The 17938-nt window shown below is 38.1% G+C and overlaps 1 non-coding gene across 1 annotated transcript; it reads right to left on the bottom strand.

Moving 5' to 3' along the window:
- Window positions 1–13634: 13634 nt before the first annotated feature.
- Window positions 13635–13741, bottom strand: LOC123238368. Its single transcript, XR_006505564.1, has one exon. It is a non-coding gene; the product is annotated as a U6 spliceosomal RNA (small nuclear RNA).
- Between the last annotated feature and the right edge of the window lie 4197 nt (window positions 13742–17938).

Genomic DNA, 17938 nt, shown 5'->3' with positions numbered 1-17938 from the left:
ACAATCCCAGCTGTGTGCCCTACATTCCAGAGTTTTAAAACATTCTCATGATATTGATTAAAAACAAGGCATCCTATATTTCACACACCTTACACAGACTCCGGAGTTTCCGATTTATATCACCTACTAGTTGCTATGTGCTATTATATCGCCATAAAACTTAATCAAATTCCCTACCAAAACTAGGATCTGAACTTAAATTTTTAATAGAGGTTTATAATGGAAATGCTGACACAACCTTAATTATAGGAGTGCAAGCGACTGGCTATAATTCAGTTGAGCTTTATCACTTATTGTCCCTTCTGGGGCCTGAGGGAAGAGAGGGTGCAAAGCCCAGCCCTACAAGTGAACCATCCAGCTTCTACGTGCACAGGATCATGGGAGCTCCCACAGCCCTGATGAAAGTGTTTGCTCTTTTTCTGCTTCGTATGATTGACAGAGGTGTCCAAACATCTGAATCCCAAACTGTCAGACCTTTAGGCTCAAGTTGTTATTCCTAGAAAATGCACACAAGGGGGACAGCTAGGTAGCTCAGTGGGATTGAGAATCGGGCCTAGAGATGGGAGGTTTTAGGTTCAAATCTGACCTCAGACACTTCCCAGCTGTGTGACCCTGGGCAAGTCACTTGACCCCCATTGTCTACCCTTACCACTCTTCTGCCTTGGAACCAATACACATTTTTGACTCCAAGATGGAATGTAAGGGCTTAAAAAAATTTTTTAAAAACAAAAAAAGAAAATGCACACAAGTTTTCCGAACCCCTTGAGCCATGTTGATTCCAAATGGACTATAATATTCATGGTGCATTTGTCACACCAAATCTAATAATATTCATTGAACACTTACTACCTTTGAGTCCCTACAGAAACAGAAATAAGTGCAGAATCATCAGGGTTTCTGCTTCCAGGGAGTCTATAATCTAGTTGGGGAGATGGTCATTCAACCTCTAAGTGGAGCTGAATGACCACTAAAGCAGGAATATTGTAGAGGGGGTTTCTTTATAGATCTGGCCTAGACTTGATATCATCTGAAATTCCTTCTATTTTTGAAAAATCCATGTTACATTTTAGGAAGAGTACCTATTGGAGAAATTAGGTTGGTGGCGAAAAGGTGAATGACTGCTCTATTCAAGGTGTAGATGACAGTAAAAATGGGTCAGTTATTCTGTTGGCTTCTCATCTTCATTGGCTCCCTTGCTCTGTTTTCTGGCTTTTGATGTTTCCCTTCATTTTCCATTCTGGAAATGCAAAAGCCATCCAAAGTCTTGATCTCGGTACAGGATCTTTGACCTGCTTCATTTCCTACCTGGTAGTGACCTCTTGCTTTCAGACTCAGCATACTGGTACTAGATTTAGTACAGAGCTCTATCACAGTTCAGAATTCCTGAACTCAAGCTATCCGCCACCAGGGAATATAGGCATACATTGCCTCATTTACTAAAGAGACTATGGATCACAAGATCTGCAGCCTCGAATTGTGAAACGTCTCAGGTACATGGATTTCCCAATTCATGTGCCTCAATGATAAATTTCTGCCAAGCCTGTTCCCTCTCTCCCACATATATACAGTGTACATTGTTGGGACAGTACAACTCAGATTTATGGGTAAATTGTTATGTTGTGATTCCTATTGGTTTGCCTTTTGTTAGTGTTTTGTTTAATTAAAAATTAATGGCATCATATTAGCAAATTAGTTTAAATGGAAACCATACCAATAGGTCTCAGTAGCTAATAAATAAATGTCTTCCCCCACACCAGAGTTACTTCTAGGGTTCCTTAAAGTGACTTGAGTCACATGGTCACCTTTATCTAAGGAATTACCCTAGCCTACTAGTGTAAGGGCAGATGGGTGAACAAGCCATCCCCAACCCAGGAAGAGAGAAGAATTTGAGGCCAGAATGCTATACTCTTAAATGTGTGATATGACTATAACTCAGGAGAGGAATTAGCACTCCATATAAGATCTGAGAATCATCTGAATAGAGATGATATTTGACTTCTGATGAAATCAAAGACAATGACAGACAATAAAATATATTGAAAGAAAAGGATGGAAAATAGAGGTCTAGGATTTAAATCTACTTAAGGGACATAGATAATACAGCCAAGAAAAGTTAAAAGGATTGGTCAAATGGATATGAGGCAAGCCAGAAGAAAGCAGTATCCCAAAAATACAGATAGGAAAGAAAATTTGGGGGAAAGGAATGGTCAATAGTGTTAAAATTGTAGAAAGGTAAAGAAGGATAAGGTCTAAGAAAATCTCATTGGGTATTGAGTACCTACTATGTGCAAAGTCTAGCAGTCCTGATCTTGATATAGATCTACAGATTGGTAAAAGTGGTATGCAGCATGGTTTAGATGTTAAAAGATGGGCTTTGGAATCAGGAAGCTCTGGATTCAAGTTCTACCTCTGATACATCCTGGGTGCATGTCAATGGGGAAATTACCTAACCTCTCAAAGTACTAGGCAAATCCAACTTGTTCCAGGAAAAGAGGGAGGAGGAGGAGGAAGAGAAGGTGGTAGGTCATGAATTGTAATTTCATCTGAATGGGAAATTACCAGTCTGGAAGTCCCTTCCACCAATGCAAATCAGCAACTCATTTAAAATTGCTAAATGCAGAGAAGACTTCATGGAGGAGGCAGCCTATGAGCTTAATCTTAAAAAATGGTTGGATCTGGGCAAATAAGGAAGAGGGTCATGGGGATGGAATGAGGGCAGCAGGGGGTAGCATTCAAGGCAAAGGGGAATGTCAAGAACAAAGGCAATCATTCAGTAAAAAAAAAAAGTAGTAGGATTCACATGGAAGAATAATGTGAAATGTTACTAAACATAGTTCTTCTCAAGACTTCACATATTCCTTCCACTTAGCAATTCCAAGTTTTACCACATTTGATTTGATTCTATTTTTTGTTTCTATAGGAAGAGATAACATTAAAATGTTTTGAGAGAGATGGTTTCCTGTCCATTTTCATCTCTTGCTGTTCAGAAGCACAACTAATACTGAGGGAATAAGCCATAGGGTATCTCCTCTTGGGGCAAGGAGATTTGTGTCTTGCCTAAAGACTACTGACAGTAATGAATGGCATTAATTGTAATTTTTGAGGAGGCTGTTACAGCACCTAGCACTCAGATCCCCAGTAGCCATTGGATTAGCCGATTAGTCTCTTACTTCATGTCCAAGAATCTTGACCTTGCCCATATGGGAATATTTGGGAAGGGAAACATCCTCATATAATGGAAATATGACTTGAGCAGAAGAGGCCATAAATTATGACAAACAACACATACACACATAAACACACACACACACACACACACACATCTTCCTTTTTGCCAGTGAATGTTGTAACAATCAATAATTAAAGGTAAAAATATACTTACACCAGTTTAGCAGTTAAAAACCATGTTAATTGAAAAATCTACTTTTGTAATTGCAAATGGAGAGATTACCTGAAATAGTAGCAACAGACTCATTTCCTAATAAGATGAACAATATAGTTGATGACTGAAGCATCTGTATACAGTTACATACACCATTTCTATGCTGCAGGTTGCCAATTTATTTCAGCAGCGAAAAGCCTGATTTATTGTTTGTAGCATTACCATCTGTTGTAGTTATTACAGAAATTATATATAAACCAGTTAGTAAACACTTTGCCCCATTGTCTGTTGTTTTGATAATCACCCATAATAACATCTAGCATCAATATGGTCTTTAAACCCGATTTGGGAGTTAATGGAATAAGAGGAGGCAGTCAGTATATGCACCGGGGTAATGTCATTAGGAATGTTTGTGAAGAACAAATTAAATCAGCTGTAAATTGTGCTCTCAAGTCAGCCAGAAAACCAGTCTTGTTCAGGAGAAGGGATTTATATTTTAACCTCGTGCAGAAAATGCACTTAAGCAGATTAAAATAAAATAGGGACTTCGTCAATGGATGTAAATGGTAATTGCTGTAGCTCTAATGGCTTCCTGTTGGCTGTGTCATGCAGTGGGCACAGCTATTTTAAAAGTTAACCAGTGCTTGAGGTCATACTTTTACAGATTCAGTCATTAAACTAGGCTAGACATGTCACTAAATGGCTGATTATTCAAATGATGAGCCTGCTCAGAGGTGATCCATGTCATATTTTGGACATGGTGATTTTCAGGTACAGTTGTCATAAAATAAAGATGAAATGAATTCAAGTATAAGTCAATGGCAGCACCAGTTTGGGGTCTCGCCTGTTTTGGATGGTGAATTAAAACCCTGGGCCCCGATTCTCAAGCAGGCTGGGCTAAATCTCATTTCTTATGACTCTCTACAAGCTTAGTATGACCTGTCCTCTCTTATCATGAATCATGAAGATAAGGGTGTGTGTGTGTGTGTGTGTGTGTGTGTGTGTGTGTGTGTGTGTGTGTGTGTGTGTGTGAAAGCACTTAGCATGGTGTCTGGCACATAGTAGGTGCTTAGTAAGTGACTATAATAATTATATATTAATAAATGTTTATTTATAAATGTTATTTATAAATTATAAATGTTTATAGCACTGAAATTAGTGCTATAAAAGAAATGTAGCTGGCAGCTGAGCTTGAGGATCTATAGATATAGATACCTCTACGCTTAGCGGTGAAAAATACAAGTGTTTACACATATGAGGAAATTGAGAAGCCAAATGACTTAAAGTACCAAAGTACCAACTTTAATTGTTTCAGAGGCAGGATTTGAACCAGGGTTTCTCCTGACTTCAAGTTCAGCACTTATTTTCCATCCAATCATGAAGAGTATAACCAAGTAGGAGAAATGGTATACATACAAATTACTATTTTGTAAGAGAGCTCTAAGGCCTCCCTGTTGACTGTGTCAAACAATGGACACAACTTTTCGTAAGAGGGGAGTCCTGATGGAGTAGATGGAGGAACAACCTTCAAATAAGGAAATGAAAAAAGGAAATTCTGGGTTCATTTCTACTTTTGATATATACTGTAGGCAAGTTACCTCACTTCTGGATTGTTCAGGCAACTCATTAATACAGGCTATAGATGCAGGCAATTAAGTCCAGACTCTCTCTCTCTCTCTCTCTCTCTCTCTCTCTCTCTCTCTCTCTCTCTCTCTCTCTCTCTCTCTCTCTCTCTCTCTCTCCCCCACCCTGTTTTTCTCTGTCTCTGATCTCTGTCTGTCTCTGTCTGTCTGTCTCTGTGTCTCTCTCTCTCTGGTCTCTGTCTATCTGTCTCTGTCTTTCTCTCTCTGTCTCTGCCTTTCTCTGTCTCTGTCATATATATACACACACACATACATCTATATGTGGTTGTATTGTATATATCAGTGTGTGTCTACATGTGTATGCATGTATGTACAGCATGTTTCAATGTATATTTGAGCACCCATGTGCATATTTTATCATGTGTGTATAGACACACATATGTATAAATCTATTCACAGAAATACAAAAGATCCTCTAGCTAGTTGGCAAGGAAGAGGTAACAAGAACACTAGTGATACAACTCAAAGTCCACTGAGGAAACTGTCCAGAGAGATGGCTGGTGGGTATAGGCAGAGAGGAGGAGGAGAAAACATCCTCTAGCCATCAGCATTTCTTATGGCTCCTCTCTGAAATAGCTACCTGTTTACATGTAAAGTGACAGCCAGAGTTACTACCCCCACACCAAATGGAATTTGGAAAATGGAATAGCACAGGGAAGAAAATAATGAGCATGTGAGGCATGTCTTTCTACATAAAAAGGTGGTGGGAGGAAGAAAATGATGTCCTTCACAATTTGGCTTCAGTCCACTTTCTAGGCTTACTAGAACATTACTCTCCTTAACACATTACCTTCTGTCCATTGTGACCTATTAGCTATTCCCCAGACACAACATTGAGTCTCCTTGCCTTTGCAGAAGCTATGACCGGAATTCACACCTTCCTCATATTCTCCTCTTAAATTCCTTGACTTCCTCCAAAGCTCAGGCCAACTGCTACCTCAAAGGATCTTGGGTTTTAGTTTGAAGGGACTTTAGAGGTCAACTAGTTCAACCTTCCTTTTTTCAGAGGAGGAAACTGAAACTCAGATAGAACACAATCATATTTCTTGTACTCTAACCATTATGGCTTACTGCCTCTCCTACATGATATCTATTTTTAATTCCCTAGTTGTTTATCACTCCTCTTTGGAAATCACTATGTATATATTTTGTATTTTGTTCTATGTTGAGAGCAATAGAGAGAAACATGGTCTGTTAGCATAATCTATGGATCCCATCAGTATTTGCTTTTCTGTGTTCATATTTCCCCTGAATACAATTTGAGACCCTTGAGGTCAGCCCCTGTTTTGGTTTATCTTTGCATCCTTAATGCCTAATATAGCACATAGTATATAGTAGGTACTTAATAAATACTTGTTGAATGAATGAAAAAGCTGGGTATTCCACACTCTAGTCAGCACTACATCCACTATTAGCCTATTATTTATTTTCAAGAAGTTGTTTGTTTCTAAGATTAGATTATAAACTACTTGAGTGGCAATTAGGTGCCTTGTACATCTTCGTGTCTCCAAAAGCCCATTGTCTCAAAGTTTGTAGATTTAATAAAGAATTACTAAATAAATGGCCCAACATACAAACTTATCAGAGTCCATGGCAATGTGCCATGTTCTCCAGAGGCACCTGAAACAACTCTAATAGTGCTTCAGACCCAATACTTTGACCAACAGGATTAGGTCCATTTTCTGCCTCTTCATAATAGTGAGAAAGTTTATTGCAGATGATCATGTGCCTAAGTATGTAAAAACACCATGAAGTCATAATTCTTTCTCCATCATTGAAGTGTATCTTCACAGTCCGCAAAGATACTTTGGGTATTCTTTGGGTCATTGCTATGTTTCAGTCTTCTGTGTAACCTTCAAGTTGGAAAGATACTCTTCCATTATAGTAAATTAAGTGCAAAAGATTACTTATTTTTGCTGCTTAATGAATTATCAAAATAGTCTTCTGCTAAAAGGGAATCAAGTTCTAGCTAGCAATGGGTCTTAGAGATCATTTAGTCACCCAGCCCTCCCTTTATGCATGAAGCATCCAAAGCCCACAAAGTCACATCGATAATAAGAATTGATTTGAAGGCAGGACTCTGGATTCCAGACTCAGTTCTACACTGAACAATCTCTTGCCTCTTGTTAGTCTTGAAAGATACTTCTCCTTCCTTTAGCTTTATCATGCTCCACTTTTATAAAAGGAGAATTACAGTGATACACCACTGATCCATTCATCCAAAAAGCAGTTGTTGAGGACCTACCATGTACTAGTAACTGTATAATATTGTCCTTGAGATGAATGAAAAAAATAGGAAAAAAGAAATTATTTTTAAATCCATATAAACAGCAAGAATATTCAGTAACATGTCACTACCAAATATCAAAAATATATTGTAAAAGGAGATACAGGTCCCATTTGAAGCAATAAATCTTTTCTTCCCCTTGGAGGTGGTATTAGGCATGGAGGGATGACTGCAGAAAAAAAATGTACACCCAAGTGACTATCCTAAAGGAGAAAATGTTTAGACTTGAGGTCTATAAAAAAATTCTTAGGTATTTGATATTTTTCATAAACTAATGTAATTATTTTAATTAAGAATCTTTAAAATATTAATGGGGGGTGTCTAGAGCAGAGTTAATTATAGCCATTCGACTCGCCCAGATGTACTTAGGGCTCTGTCAGCAACCCCATTAGAAAATGCTGTTTTTCAGGGGGTTATAACTCAACCATATAAATTGGCCACAGGCTAGGCTTGACATCCAAGTTTGCAGTTTGGGAATTCATTTTTAATTGATTTGAATATTTTTGAGGTATAGACATAAGGGGAAATAGATTTGGCAATTTCAGATGTGCACAGCCCTAAGTACACAGGCTTTTTTGTAGAGAACTGGCCATCAGTAATCTGTAGTAAACTCTTCCTTTCTGCCATCTCTGAACGTCTCTAAAAATGTGGTGGACTCCCCCCCCCCCCACCGCCCAATATAAGGGTTTTAAACCAAAGGGTTCCAAGTCCCTTACTTATCTCTAATATTTGTTTCTAAGTTTCCCATAAAATAAGTATTATTAATCTGGAAAAGGAAGAGGGTTTTTTTTTCTATTCATGTTAACATGTTTTAAAATACCCCCTTCTCATTATGGGTGGCTTCGGTACCCCAGGCAGATAGCAGCTTTACGCTCCCTTGCCTGAAACCTGATCATTAAACCAACTTCACTATTATGAGGTATCTAGCTTGAAAATGCATTTTATCCCCTAAGAATATGCCATATTAGTGAGAAAATTACTCTAAATGGGAACAAAACTGACAACTGTTGCTTGCAGACTAATGGCCTACTGTATATATTGTACCCAAAAAGCATGTCATCACCTGCCTGTTTAGTATATCATCCATCCGAGGATTCTGATTGGCTAAAAAGGTATATTAAGGTTGCAGTAAAGATTAGGGAGGGGGATGAGATGGAAGATTTGGATTTTTTTTGTTCTCTTTCTTTTTTGCTTAAAACCAACATACTGAGTAACTCAAAATCTATGTAAGCCCAATACCGCTACTTTGTAAAGAGAGCTGTCAGCAGGTAGAAATACGTCCTATTCTTGCCTCTATATAGAATTCTTCTGTAGTCATTTAATGTAAAATCACATTATGTAAGTAGCGGTACATTTTCTCACCTACTGGGTAGTTGTTCAACTCAACCTACTTAGGGACTTGGGGGCCACCACAGATACACACAGACAACACAAGATGTCGTCTCAATGACTCCCTTTCAAAAGAGAAAAAAAATTTATCACTGTATTATCCAGCGAGAGCAGTCACTGGGAAGGGGGGAAAGGAGGGAGGGGGGAGAGGAACGGACCCTAAGAAGTCCACAAGATCAAAATACGAATGCTGTAATGAGGACAAATTACGTTTGTTTCATTTCCAATCCTTGTTACTATCTTCCTCATGATAATAGATTCAGATTTTGTGCCATTTTCTGTTCTTATTAAGGGGAAAGTGGTATCAATTTTAATGCCTCATCTGTAAAGTAAAAAGCACACCCGCTAATAGAATGCATTTTCCATCCACCGACCAAACATTGGGAAAGTCTTACAGCTGACTGGCAGCGTGTTGGAATAAAGGACCCTCCTCTCACTGCCTGTATCCTAATGGAGGCTCTGGAAAGGTTGGTGCCCAAACAATACCAACCATTAGAAGTTTATTTCTTTTTTTTTAACTTCTTCAGCTCTACTAATTCAGACATAATTTCCTACAATTTTTTTTATTATAGCATAATTCATTCATTTACTTAGATTTTTTTTTTGGCATTTGGATTCGTATCCCTCTAGCTTTGGACACACGGTTAGATATTTAGCTTCATAAAGCACAGGAACCTGAAGGATACAGGCTCACAAACCTTTATAATTAATGAAAAAGCTACACATTAAATTAAAAAGACAGCTAAGTGAGCAGGGCATAAAGGCTATTGAGTACATGATAATTCCTCCTCAGATTGGAAGCAGAAGGAAAATGATAGGAACCCTGGCTACAAAGCCCAAGCCTTTACATGGATCCTATAAAAATCCAAGATCATTCCTTGCTTCCACTAAAGTATCATTTCTCCTGCTCTCTTCAACCACAGAGAGCTCCTACTGCCAGCATCTGGCATCCTGACTAACAACCCAACTCAGAAATAAGATCCTGGAAATGCCATCTCAATTCTTTCCCCTCCAGCCATGGAAAAGAAATATTTTCTCCTTTCCATTTTTTGAGACTAGAGTTCAAGATAATGTCTTAAAAGAGCCTATTTGAATCTGTGAGGCTAAGGGCAAGGGCAAGGAGCTGTCAAAATAATAACTGTAGGATTCTTTGAATGCTAGTGATTCTGCTGTTTATTTAAGTGACAATTAGTAAATATTTGTTAAGCATCTGCTTGCTAAGTACCAGGACCCAAGCCAGGTGTTGAAAGATAAATATAAAAGATAGAGAGATATATACATATATACATATAGATATAGATATACATATACATATATATATATATATGATAGGTTCTTGCCTTCAAGGAATTTTCAGACTGGTTGTAGAGATAAGACATATGCACATGAAAAGATAATTACCAATAGAAGGCAGTACAGTATTTCATGCATCTCTGACATTTTATAGCTAAAAGGTACCTTAAAGACAAAATTCAAAATCATTCAAATTCAAACCCTTTACTTTACATATGAGGCAATTGGGGTACTGAAAGAGCCTCTGGGATCCAATACAAAATTGTAGGGCATTTAAAGGCCTTATATAATGTGATTCAGACTTACCTTTCCAGATTTATTTCCCATTACTCTTCTTTGTGCACTTTACATTCCAGTCAAATCAGATGACCAGCTGTTCCCTGAATATCTTGTCTCCTGCCTTTGTTCAATTATTCAAGTGGGTCCCCATACCTGGAATCCACCTTCTCCTTAATACTCTTTCTAATAATTCTTTATCTCAGCTCGAGTACCACTTCTTTCTTGAAGCCTTCCCTGATCTTCCCCAGCTTCCAGCAGTTCTCACCCTCCTCGAATTGCTTTTCTTTTGCTTAGAATCACAGGTTGAGACCTGGAGAGGCCCTTAGAAGATATTTAGTTCAACTCTGTATTTTATTGAATAGAAATTCTGGTCCAGAGATGTCAAGTGATTTCCTCAAGTTCATACCACAAATGGCAGAGCCCAGACTTGACTACAAATTCTACATTCATTGCACTAAACCACATTAACCTGTGTGCATGCTGTAGACACCACCTCTCCCAGCAAAAGAGAGCTCTTTGTTTGTCTTTAGTGCAATACCTTTTAGACAGTGGCCATCTAATAAATGCTTATGGAATTGGATTAAGTGCCTTCTGAAAGGCATGCATTTGATTAATGAGAGAACAAGAATTAGAATTGTGGCCTTCCTAATTCTCCCTTCTGTGGAAAGAGGTAATTCTGTGTTAGGGATAAGGCAGCACTTGATTTGGAGTCTAGAAAAACTAGGTTCAAATAATTCTAGACAATATAAAATATTTAGGAATTTATCTACCAAGACAAACACACAAATTATATGAACACAACTACAAAATACTTTTCACACAATTAAAACTAGATCTAAATAACTGGAAAAAACATTAATTGCTCATGGGTAGGACGAGCTAACATAATAAAAGTGACAATCCTACCCAAATTAATCTACTTATTCAGTACCATACCTATCAGACTACCAAAAAAATTTTATAGAATTAGAAAAAATATGACAAAGTTCACTTAGAAGAACAAGAGATTAAGAATAGGAAGAGAAATAATGGGGAAAAATGTGAAGGATGGGGGCCTAGCCATACCAGGTTTAAGAGCAGTGTTCATCAAAACAATACAGTACTGGCTATGAGACAGAGGGAGGATCAGTAGAATAGACTTGGGGTAAATTACCTCAGTAAGTTAGTGTTCGATAAACCCTAGCTTTTGGGACAAGAACTCATTATCTGACAAAAACTGGTGGGAAAATTAGAAAACTGGAAAACAGTATGGGGGAAAATTGGGTTTAGATCAACATCTCACACCCTATACTAGGATAAATTCAAAATAGGTAAATGACTTAAATATAAAGAATGAAATTATAAACAGCTCCAGGAGGGAGGGAGGGAAGAATCATGAATCATGGAACCATGGAAAAAATATTCTAAATAAATTTTTTAAAAAGAAAGAAAATCTAGGTTCAAATCTGTCTTTGGTACTCGCTAACTGTGTGATCCTGGGAAAATCATTCTCCTTCACTGGGTCTCAGTTTCTTCATCTGAAAAATAAGAGGGCTAGACTTGAAAGGATCTCTTATGGATCTAAATTGATTATCCTATGACCTTCTAGAAGGATTCACTGACTTTTGTGTCAAGAGCATAGTGGGGAGCTGATAAGTGAGCACTAGCTTGACTGGTTTCCATCCCTGTCCCCCTCCCCTGCCATGTGGAATAGACTAAAGAACCTGTTTGTGGAAAGGAATGAGAACTTGTAATTGGAAGGGCCTGGAAGAGATCTGAAGCATGTGTAGGCATTTTGTAACTGGTTCCAGTCTGCCAGCCAAGGGATGAAAAGAAGCCTTTCTAGCTTGCTACAGAACTGGAGTGAATTCAAAAGGACTTAGTCGGTCAAAGCTAGCCCTATGAATATATACCCTGTGCTTGTGGCATCAGCCTGGCAATGGTAGGGTGGGAGAAAACAATGCTGTAAAGGGAGAAGCCTTGAACCCTTTCTATCCAAGGCCCACATGTGATTCATAAATATGGGGCTCAGTTTTGTGTCAGTATTCATCTTTCCTGTTTAAGGTAAAAGATACTGAAATAGCTTTGATCTTGTAAACAATGAAAGGTCAAGAGATTGGGTTACAAAAACATCCAAGAACAGAATTCATGTTGGGTTTTTAAGCTAGCCAGTCCCACATTGATGCTCTGAGGAAAGACTGAGGAAGGGAAGAAGTGACATTTATGTAGTACCTACTATATGCCAGGCACTGTGCTAATCCCTTTACAAATATTATCTCATTTAATCCTCACAACAACCATGGGAAGTCGTTGCTATTATTATCTCCATTTTATAAATGAAGAAACTGAGACAAACAGAAGTTAAATGACTTGCTCAAGGTCACACAACTAGTCAATGTTTGAGACAAGATTTGAACTTGTTTTCCTGACTTGAGGCTCAGTGAAACTTGACTTCTCTAAAAGTTGCTAAGGAGAGTCAGCTAGGTAGCATAGTGAGTAGAGCATCAGACCTGGAGCTAGAAGGACCTGGGTTCTTCCTAGCTGTGTGATCCTGGGCAAGTCACTTAACCCCAGTTGCCTAGCCCTTACCTCTCTTCTGTCTTAGAACTGATACTTAATATTGATTCTGAGACATAAGGTAAGGTTTTTTAAAAGTTGCCAAGGAGGAACAAGTTTAGTGATTTAGTCCAGCTATAGCTATATCATTCAGGAGATATGTTATATTTGGACTTGAACTTGATAAAGCCAATGATATATATAGAAAGCATGTTAAATAAAGCCACTTTGACCCTGAAATCAAAGGGGTAGAGAGGAGAGTGTGACACCTAGGTATTGAGGGTTAATGTTTGCACTTCTGCCCCTGCTTTGTCTATGAAATAAATATCTCTTTATAAAATTTAACAGGAAATACTTCTTAAGTTTTCATGCTGAATTGGAATTGGGAAGTTCTGAATTCAAATTTCATCTCTGATACTTAGGAGCTCTGTGATTATGGACAAATCATGTAGTCTCACTGATCCCTAGTTTCCTCATCCATATGATCAGGGGATTAGACTAGATGGACTCAGAGGTCTCTCCTTGCTCTATATCTATAATTCTATAAAAACAACTTTCCAACCAAAATGGAAATGTTCATCTTTTTTACAAATAAAGAAAAAGAACAATGAATGATACAAGCTTAATAGCATGTCTTTGGCTATTGTGGGGAGAGGTGTATGCTTATTAAGACTGTAAGATATTTCAAGGAATAACACTGGTACCGGTATAGAGGCAGCACCTATAGGAGGATAAAATAGAAGATATTTTAAAATAATATTTTTCTAAGGTATCATTTTTCATGCCATAAAATTCCAGTCTTCATGGTCTATAGATTTTTATCTTTTTTTTAATGAAATGCCTCACAAATTTGCATGTCATCCTTGCCCAGGGGCCATGATAATCTTTTCTGTATCAATCCAATTTTAGTATATGTGCCTCCGAAGCAAGCCCCATAGATTTTTCTTCTGTGATTAATCCTACATGTTCCAGGAAAGGCTCAAAGACTCCACTGGCCAGAAGAGCACAGAAAGCATCATTTTCATACCTTACAATGGATATACAAATGTCTTGACCAAGCTCTGCAGTCAGAATTCAAGAGGCGGAAGCAAAGATCATATTTATAAACAGCATACAAGCAAGTATTGTATGAACCCATACTTTACAGTACCCTTTTTCTACTGTGGATGAGAAAAGGGATGTTCTTGTGAATTTCATATATATTTAACCATTAAATGCCATGGATAATAGAGGACTGAGCAAGAGGGAACAGGAAACTTGTTAGGGAATAATCAGAGAGGAGGAGTCCTGGAGGAAAGGCTCAGGAAATGAAAAATAGATGATAAGAACAAGGGAAGTAGTGCTGGAATCTCAGGGAGATGAATGAATCCACTGAAAAGAAAAAACACACAACTAAACAACATACAGCATCAGACTTACACAAAATGTTATAGTTGTTAGACATGGCAAGCCTCAAAAAAGGAGTAATTCTTTGAATTTGATGCAAGGATTATCCAAAAGAGTAACGTTAATAAGTCCCAGACCATTAAGCCTGGAGTCATTTGCATGATTGTCTATCCATCAGTCATGCTTTAGAGATTACAAGTGAGAGATACCTTACCAGCTATTCTTTAGATCAAAAACCTGAGCCAATGACTATTTTATTTGTAATAGTATCACCTTTGTCCTCTCTTGGGCCACAAGGCTAGGTTACTGCCCTGGGGAATGGAAGGGAAGCAGGGAGAGAGGGGTGCAAATCACCTTCAGTCAACATGAAAAGAGGTGATGCTCTTACTCTTTCCAGACTCTTATCTATCAGGTAATCAATCATAGACTTCCATATGATTACTCAAATTCCACTTGTTTGGGAATCTACATGAGAGGAAAAAATGGCTATGGACGGTTTAATAACAAACAAAAAAACAAATATTATGGGATGCCCATCATTTAATTGCCATGGGCTCTCAGGCACAATTCAGTTTGAAATCTGCACTCTGCGATTCCTGTTTCCAACTATTTATGCCCGTGTCCAAATAAACCCTGAAATCCATCATCAGGGATGCCATTGTGCTGAGTCATCACCCAGCCAATGCTAGCACTGAACTCTTGAACTGCAGTGTATTGATTAGAGCTTACAATTGGGTAATTGTATTTACCAACAGAGCCCACAGTGACATCATTATTCTCCCGCTTTGTTTCAGATCATTTTGCTTAAAAAATATTATCGTAGACATGATTACAGCAAGCCAGAGTACATTGCAGTTCGTAAGGGAGAATAGCTCAGCCTGGCAGAACTGGGTTCTCCATGGAAAAGTTTTCATCTGTAATCCACTGTATGCCAACTAGACTTAGGTCTTTCATTGAGCACTGTCAAGGCTGTCCTTATGGGCAAGCCCAAGCAAATGAATGCCTGTTTAATGTGTTTTATGCAGCAAAAGGAAAGGACACATTTACCAGGAATATATATATTTATGGTAAATATATCCACTGTTAGTAGGAGGGGACAGCTTTTATTACGAGAACTTGCATTTAGATAGGGTATTAACAGTTATAAAGTACTTTCTATGTTTCATCTCTTTTGAGCTTCACGATAACCCTCATCTGGAGGGAAAGGGTGGTAGGAGTGGAGTCCAGAATTGTGAAGGCATCAGCGTGGGGAACTCCCAGCATGTGCACTCCCTTTACTGATCAATGCAGATAAGCTATGAGGCTAGAATAGTTATAGGCATAGACAGTTAACTGGGACAGTAATAAATTAAATTAAGTGCCTTATGCATCATTGTATAGCCATGTCAGAGAAAAGAGTTAAATTCAGAAATTCCTGACTCCAGGGTTCACCCTCTAGTCCCAATTTCTTGCCAAGGTTTTCCCTCCTCTCTGACTACTGATCTCCTATAAATATCATCTTCCACTGTTTGAATGTGCCTTCCTTAAAGCCTAGGACTGGTTCACATTTGTATTTATATCCTCATCACTCAGAACTGTGCCTGACACATTATAAGCACTTAATAAATGTTTTAATCATTTATTCATCACCCCTTCAACATCCTCCTGGAGGGAATGGGACATGGGCAGATAAGTTTTGATGACCTACAAATGATCGTTGGGATGAACTGATAAAACAGTAGGGAGAGGTAGAAGAAAGGAAGGCAGGTCAGGAGCCTGGGATCCATAGTGGGGGACGTCTGGGAAGTTAGAGAACAACACGTAGGCACTGATCAACACAGATGGTAACATATAGGAAAAGGGAGCACCCCAAAAGGGGGGAGCACCAAAATACATTTCACCTACTTCACAATTTTGCCTAGGGCTGACTCTGAGTACTCAAAATTACATTGTTAGCTAGTCCTTAAAGCTTATTAGGTCATTTCAAAACATTCAGGCAACTGGGGAAAAAAGGAGAAATGCTTAAAGCCATCTTCCATTAAATCTAAATTATCATTGCCCTAAAAAATAGGTAGTGCAGGTGGACTGTAAAGCATTAGTGCTACTGAGGGATCGGCCCTGGTTAAATTCTCATTGCCCGGCACCAACTTGCTCGAGTGTGAAAATCAGATTTCCACTGCCATAGCCTAGATAAATTCAGCAGGCCCAGGGGAAGGAAGGTCTCCCAGTGATATTGCTTATGATGGGTGCTATAGCAATTGGGGGCAGTTCATGCTTCGGGCTACAGAGCAGGGTAAAAGCTATACAATATGGCTTTCATTGAAGTGGCAATTAGTGGAAATTATAGAACGGGACATTGTGAAATTGTCATCATGAAAAGGATTTCCCCAACCCAGATGCAGTCCAGTTTTCCTTAAGCCAGCCAAGAGCTAAAGAAATCTCTTTTTAAAAAAATTGAATCAGCCCTTGGTCTATAATTCCAGTTATAACAACATTGGGGAATTTGTCTACTCCCTTCTGCTGGCTCATGTCCAGCTGCATTTAGGGAAGCAGTGGGGATCTACTCTGACTATTACATCTTTGATTGACAAAACTATTCAGAAGAAAATTGCTGGTGTGACTTTATTCATGACTAAGACAATGAAGGAACAGAACTTCTCAGAGCCTTCAAGTCCGTTGTAAATAGTCATTCCAGTTTTTATTTTATTTGAGCTAAGACATTAGAGCGTGGTCTAAGCCTAATGTGAGTCCCTGAGGAATTGGGAAGAGAGAGGATCCAGAAAAGAATAATCCAGATGGTTAAAGGATTAGACAGTGAAACTCACAAAGAAAGATTAAAGATACTAGGATTAATTGGGGGAATGAAAACAACCTAATAGTTACTTCCAAGCATTTCAAAGCATGTAATAAGAAGGGCTAGTGACAGCATATTCTCCAACTACATAAAGGATAAAGCTCTGAGAAATGAATTAAAGCTGTAGTAAGAGAGATTCAGGTGAGATGTAAGGAAGAACCTCCTAGCAGTATAAAGGACTATAGATTACTAAGGAAAATGGCAGAATCTCCAAATGAGCAGGACTTTAAGGAAGTAATTTTCTACAGTATGCCTGGATGCTTTGGAAGAAGTCTGGTCAGTCTGTCAATAAGCATTTGTTAGGTGACTGCTATGTGTTAGGTACGATGTTAAGTGCTGGTTAAACAAAGAAAGGCATAAAACAGTCAAATGTGGAACAATAGAGAGATTGCTGGATTTCTAATAAGAAAGTCTAGGTTCAGATCTTGACTTTATCAATCGCTCTCTGAATGTCTTTGGACAAGTCACTTAACATGTTAGTTTCTTCTCCTATAAAACAGGAGGAAGTATATAATGGTCTCTTCCGATTGTGATCTACGGTTTTATAATCCCATAAGGATTTGCTAAAGGCTGAATTAAATAAACTTTTGGAGTCTAATCTACCCCAAAATAAAATCAATCTTTATACTTTTAACACTAGAAATTTACTTTATGCAACTAGTTCAAGGGAGAGATTTATGTAAAAAACCTCAGTTCAAATAATAATATTTTATACTAATGATTTAGACTAGTATCACATCCAGAATCTGTGAAAATGACTGACAGTTATGACCCTTTAAATCTCTTTGATCTAAATTTTGTGACTTAAAAGTCCAAAAAAAAACTTGTTTACATCTCCATGAAACCAATTGATCTATTTTTACTAAATTAATCTATTAGCATTGAAGTTTATCATGTCTATGTGCTGAATA

Source organism: Gracilinanus agilis, chromosome 2, assembly GCF_016433145.1.
Source record: "Gracilinanus agilis isolate LMUSP501 chromosome 2, AgileGrace, whole genome shotgun sequence".
In the NCBI taxonomy this organism is placed as follows: domain Eukaryota; kingdom Metazoa; phylum Chordata; class Mammalia; order Didelphimorphia; family Didelphidae; genus Gracilinanus; species Gracilinanus agilis.
Note: the sequence above shows the minus strand (reverse complement) of the source record. Positions and strands in the feature narration are given on the sequence as shown.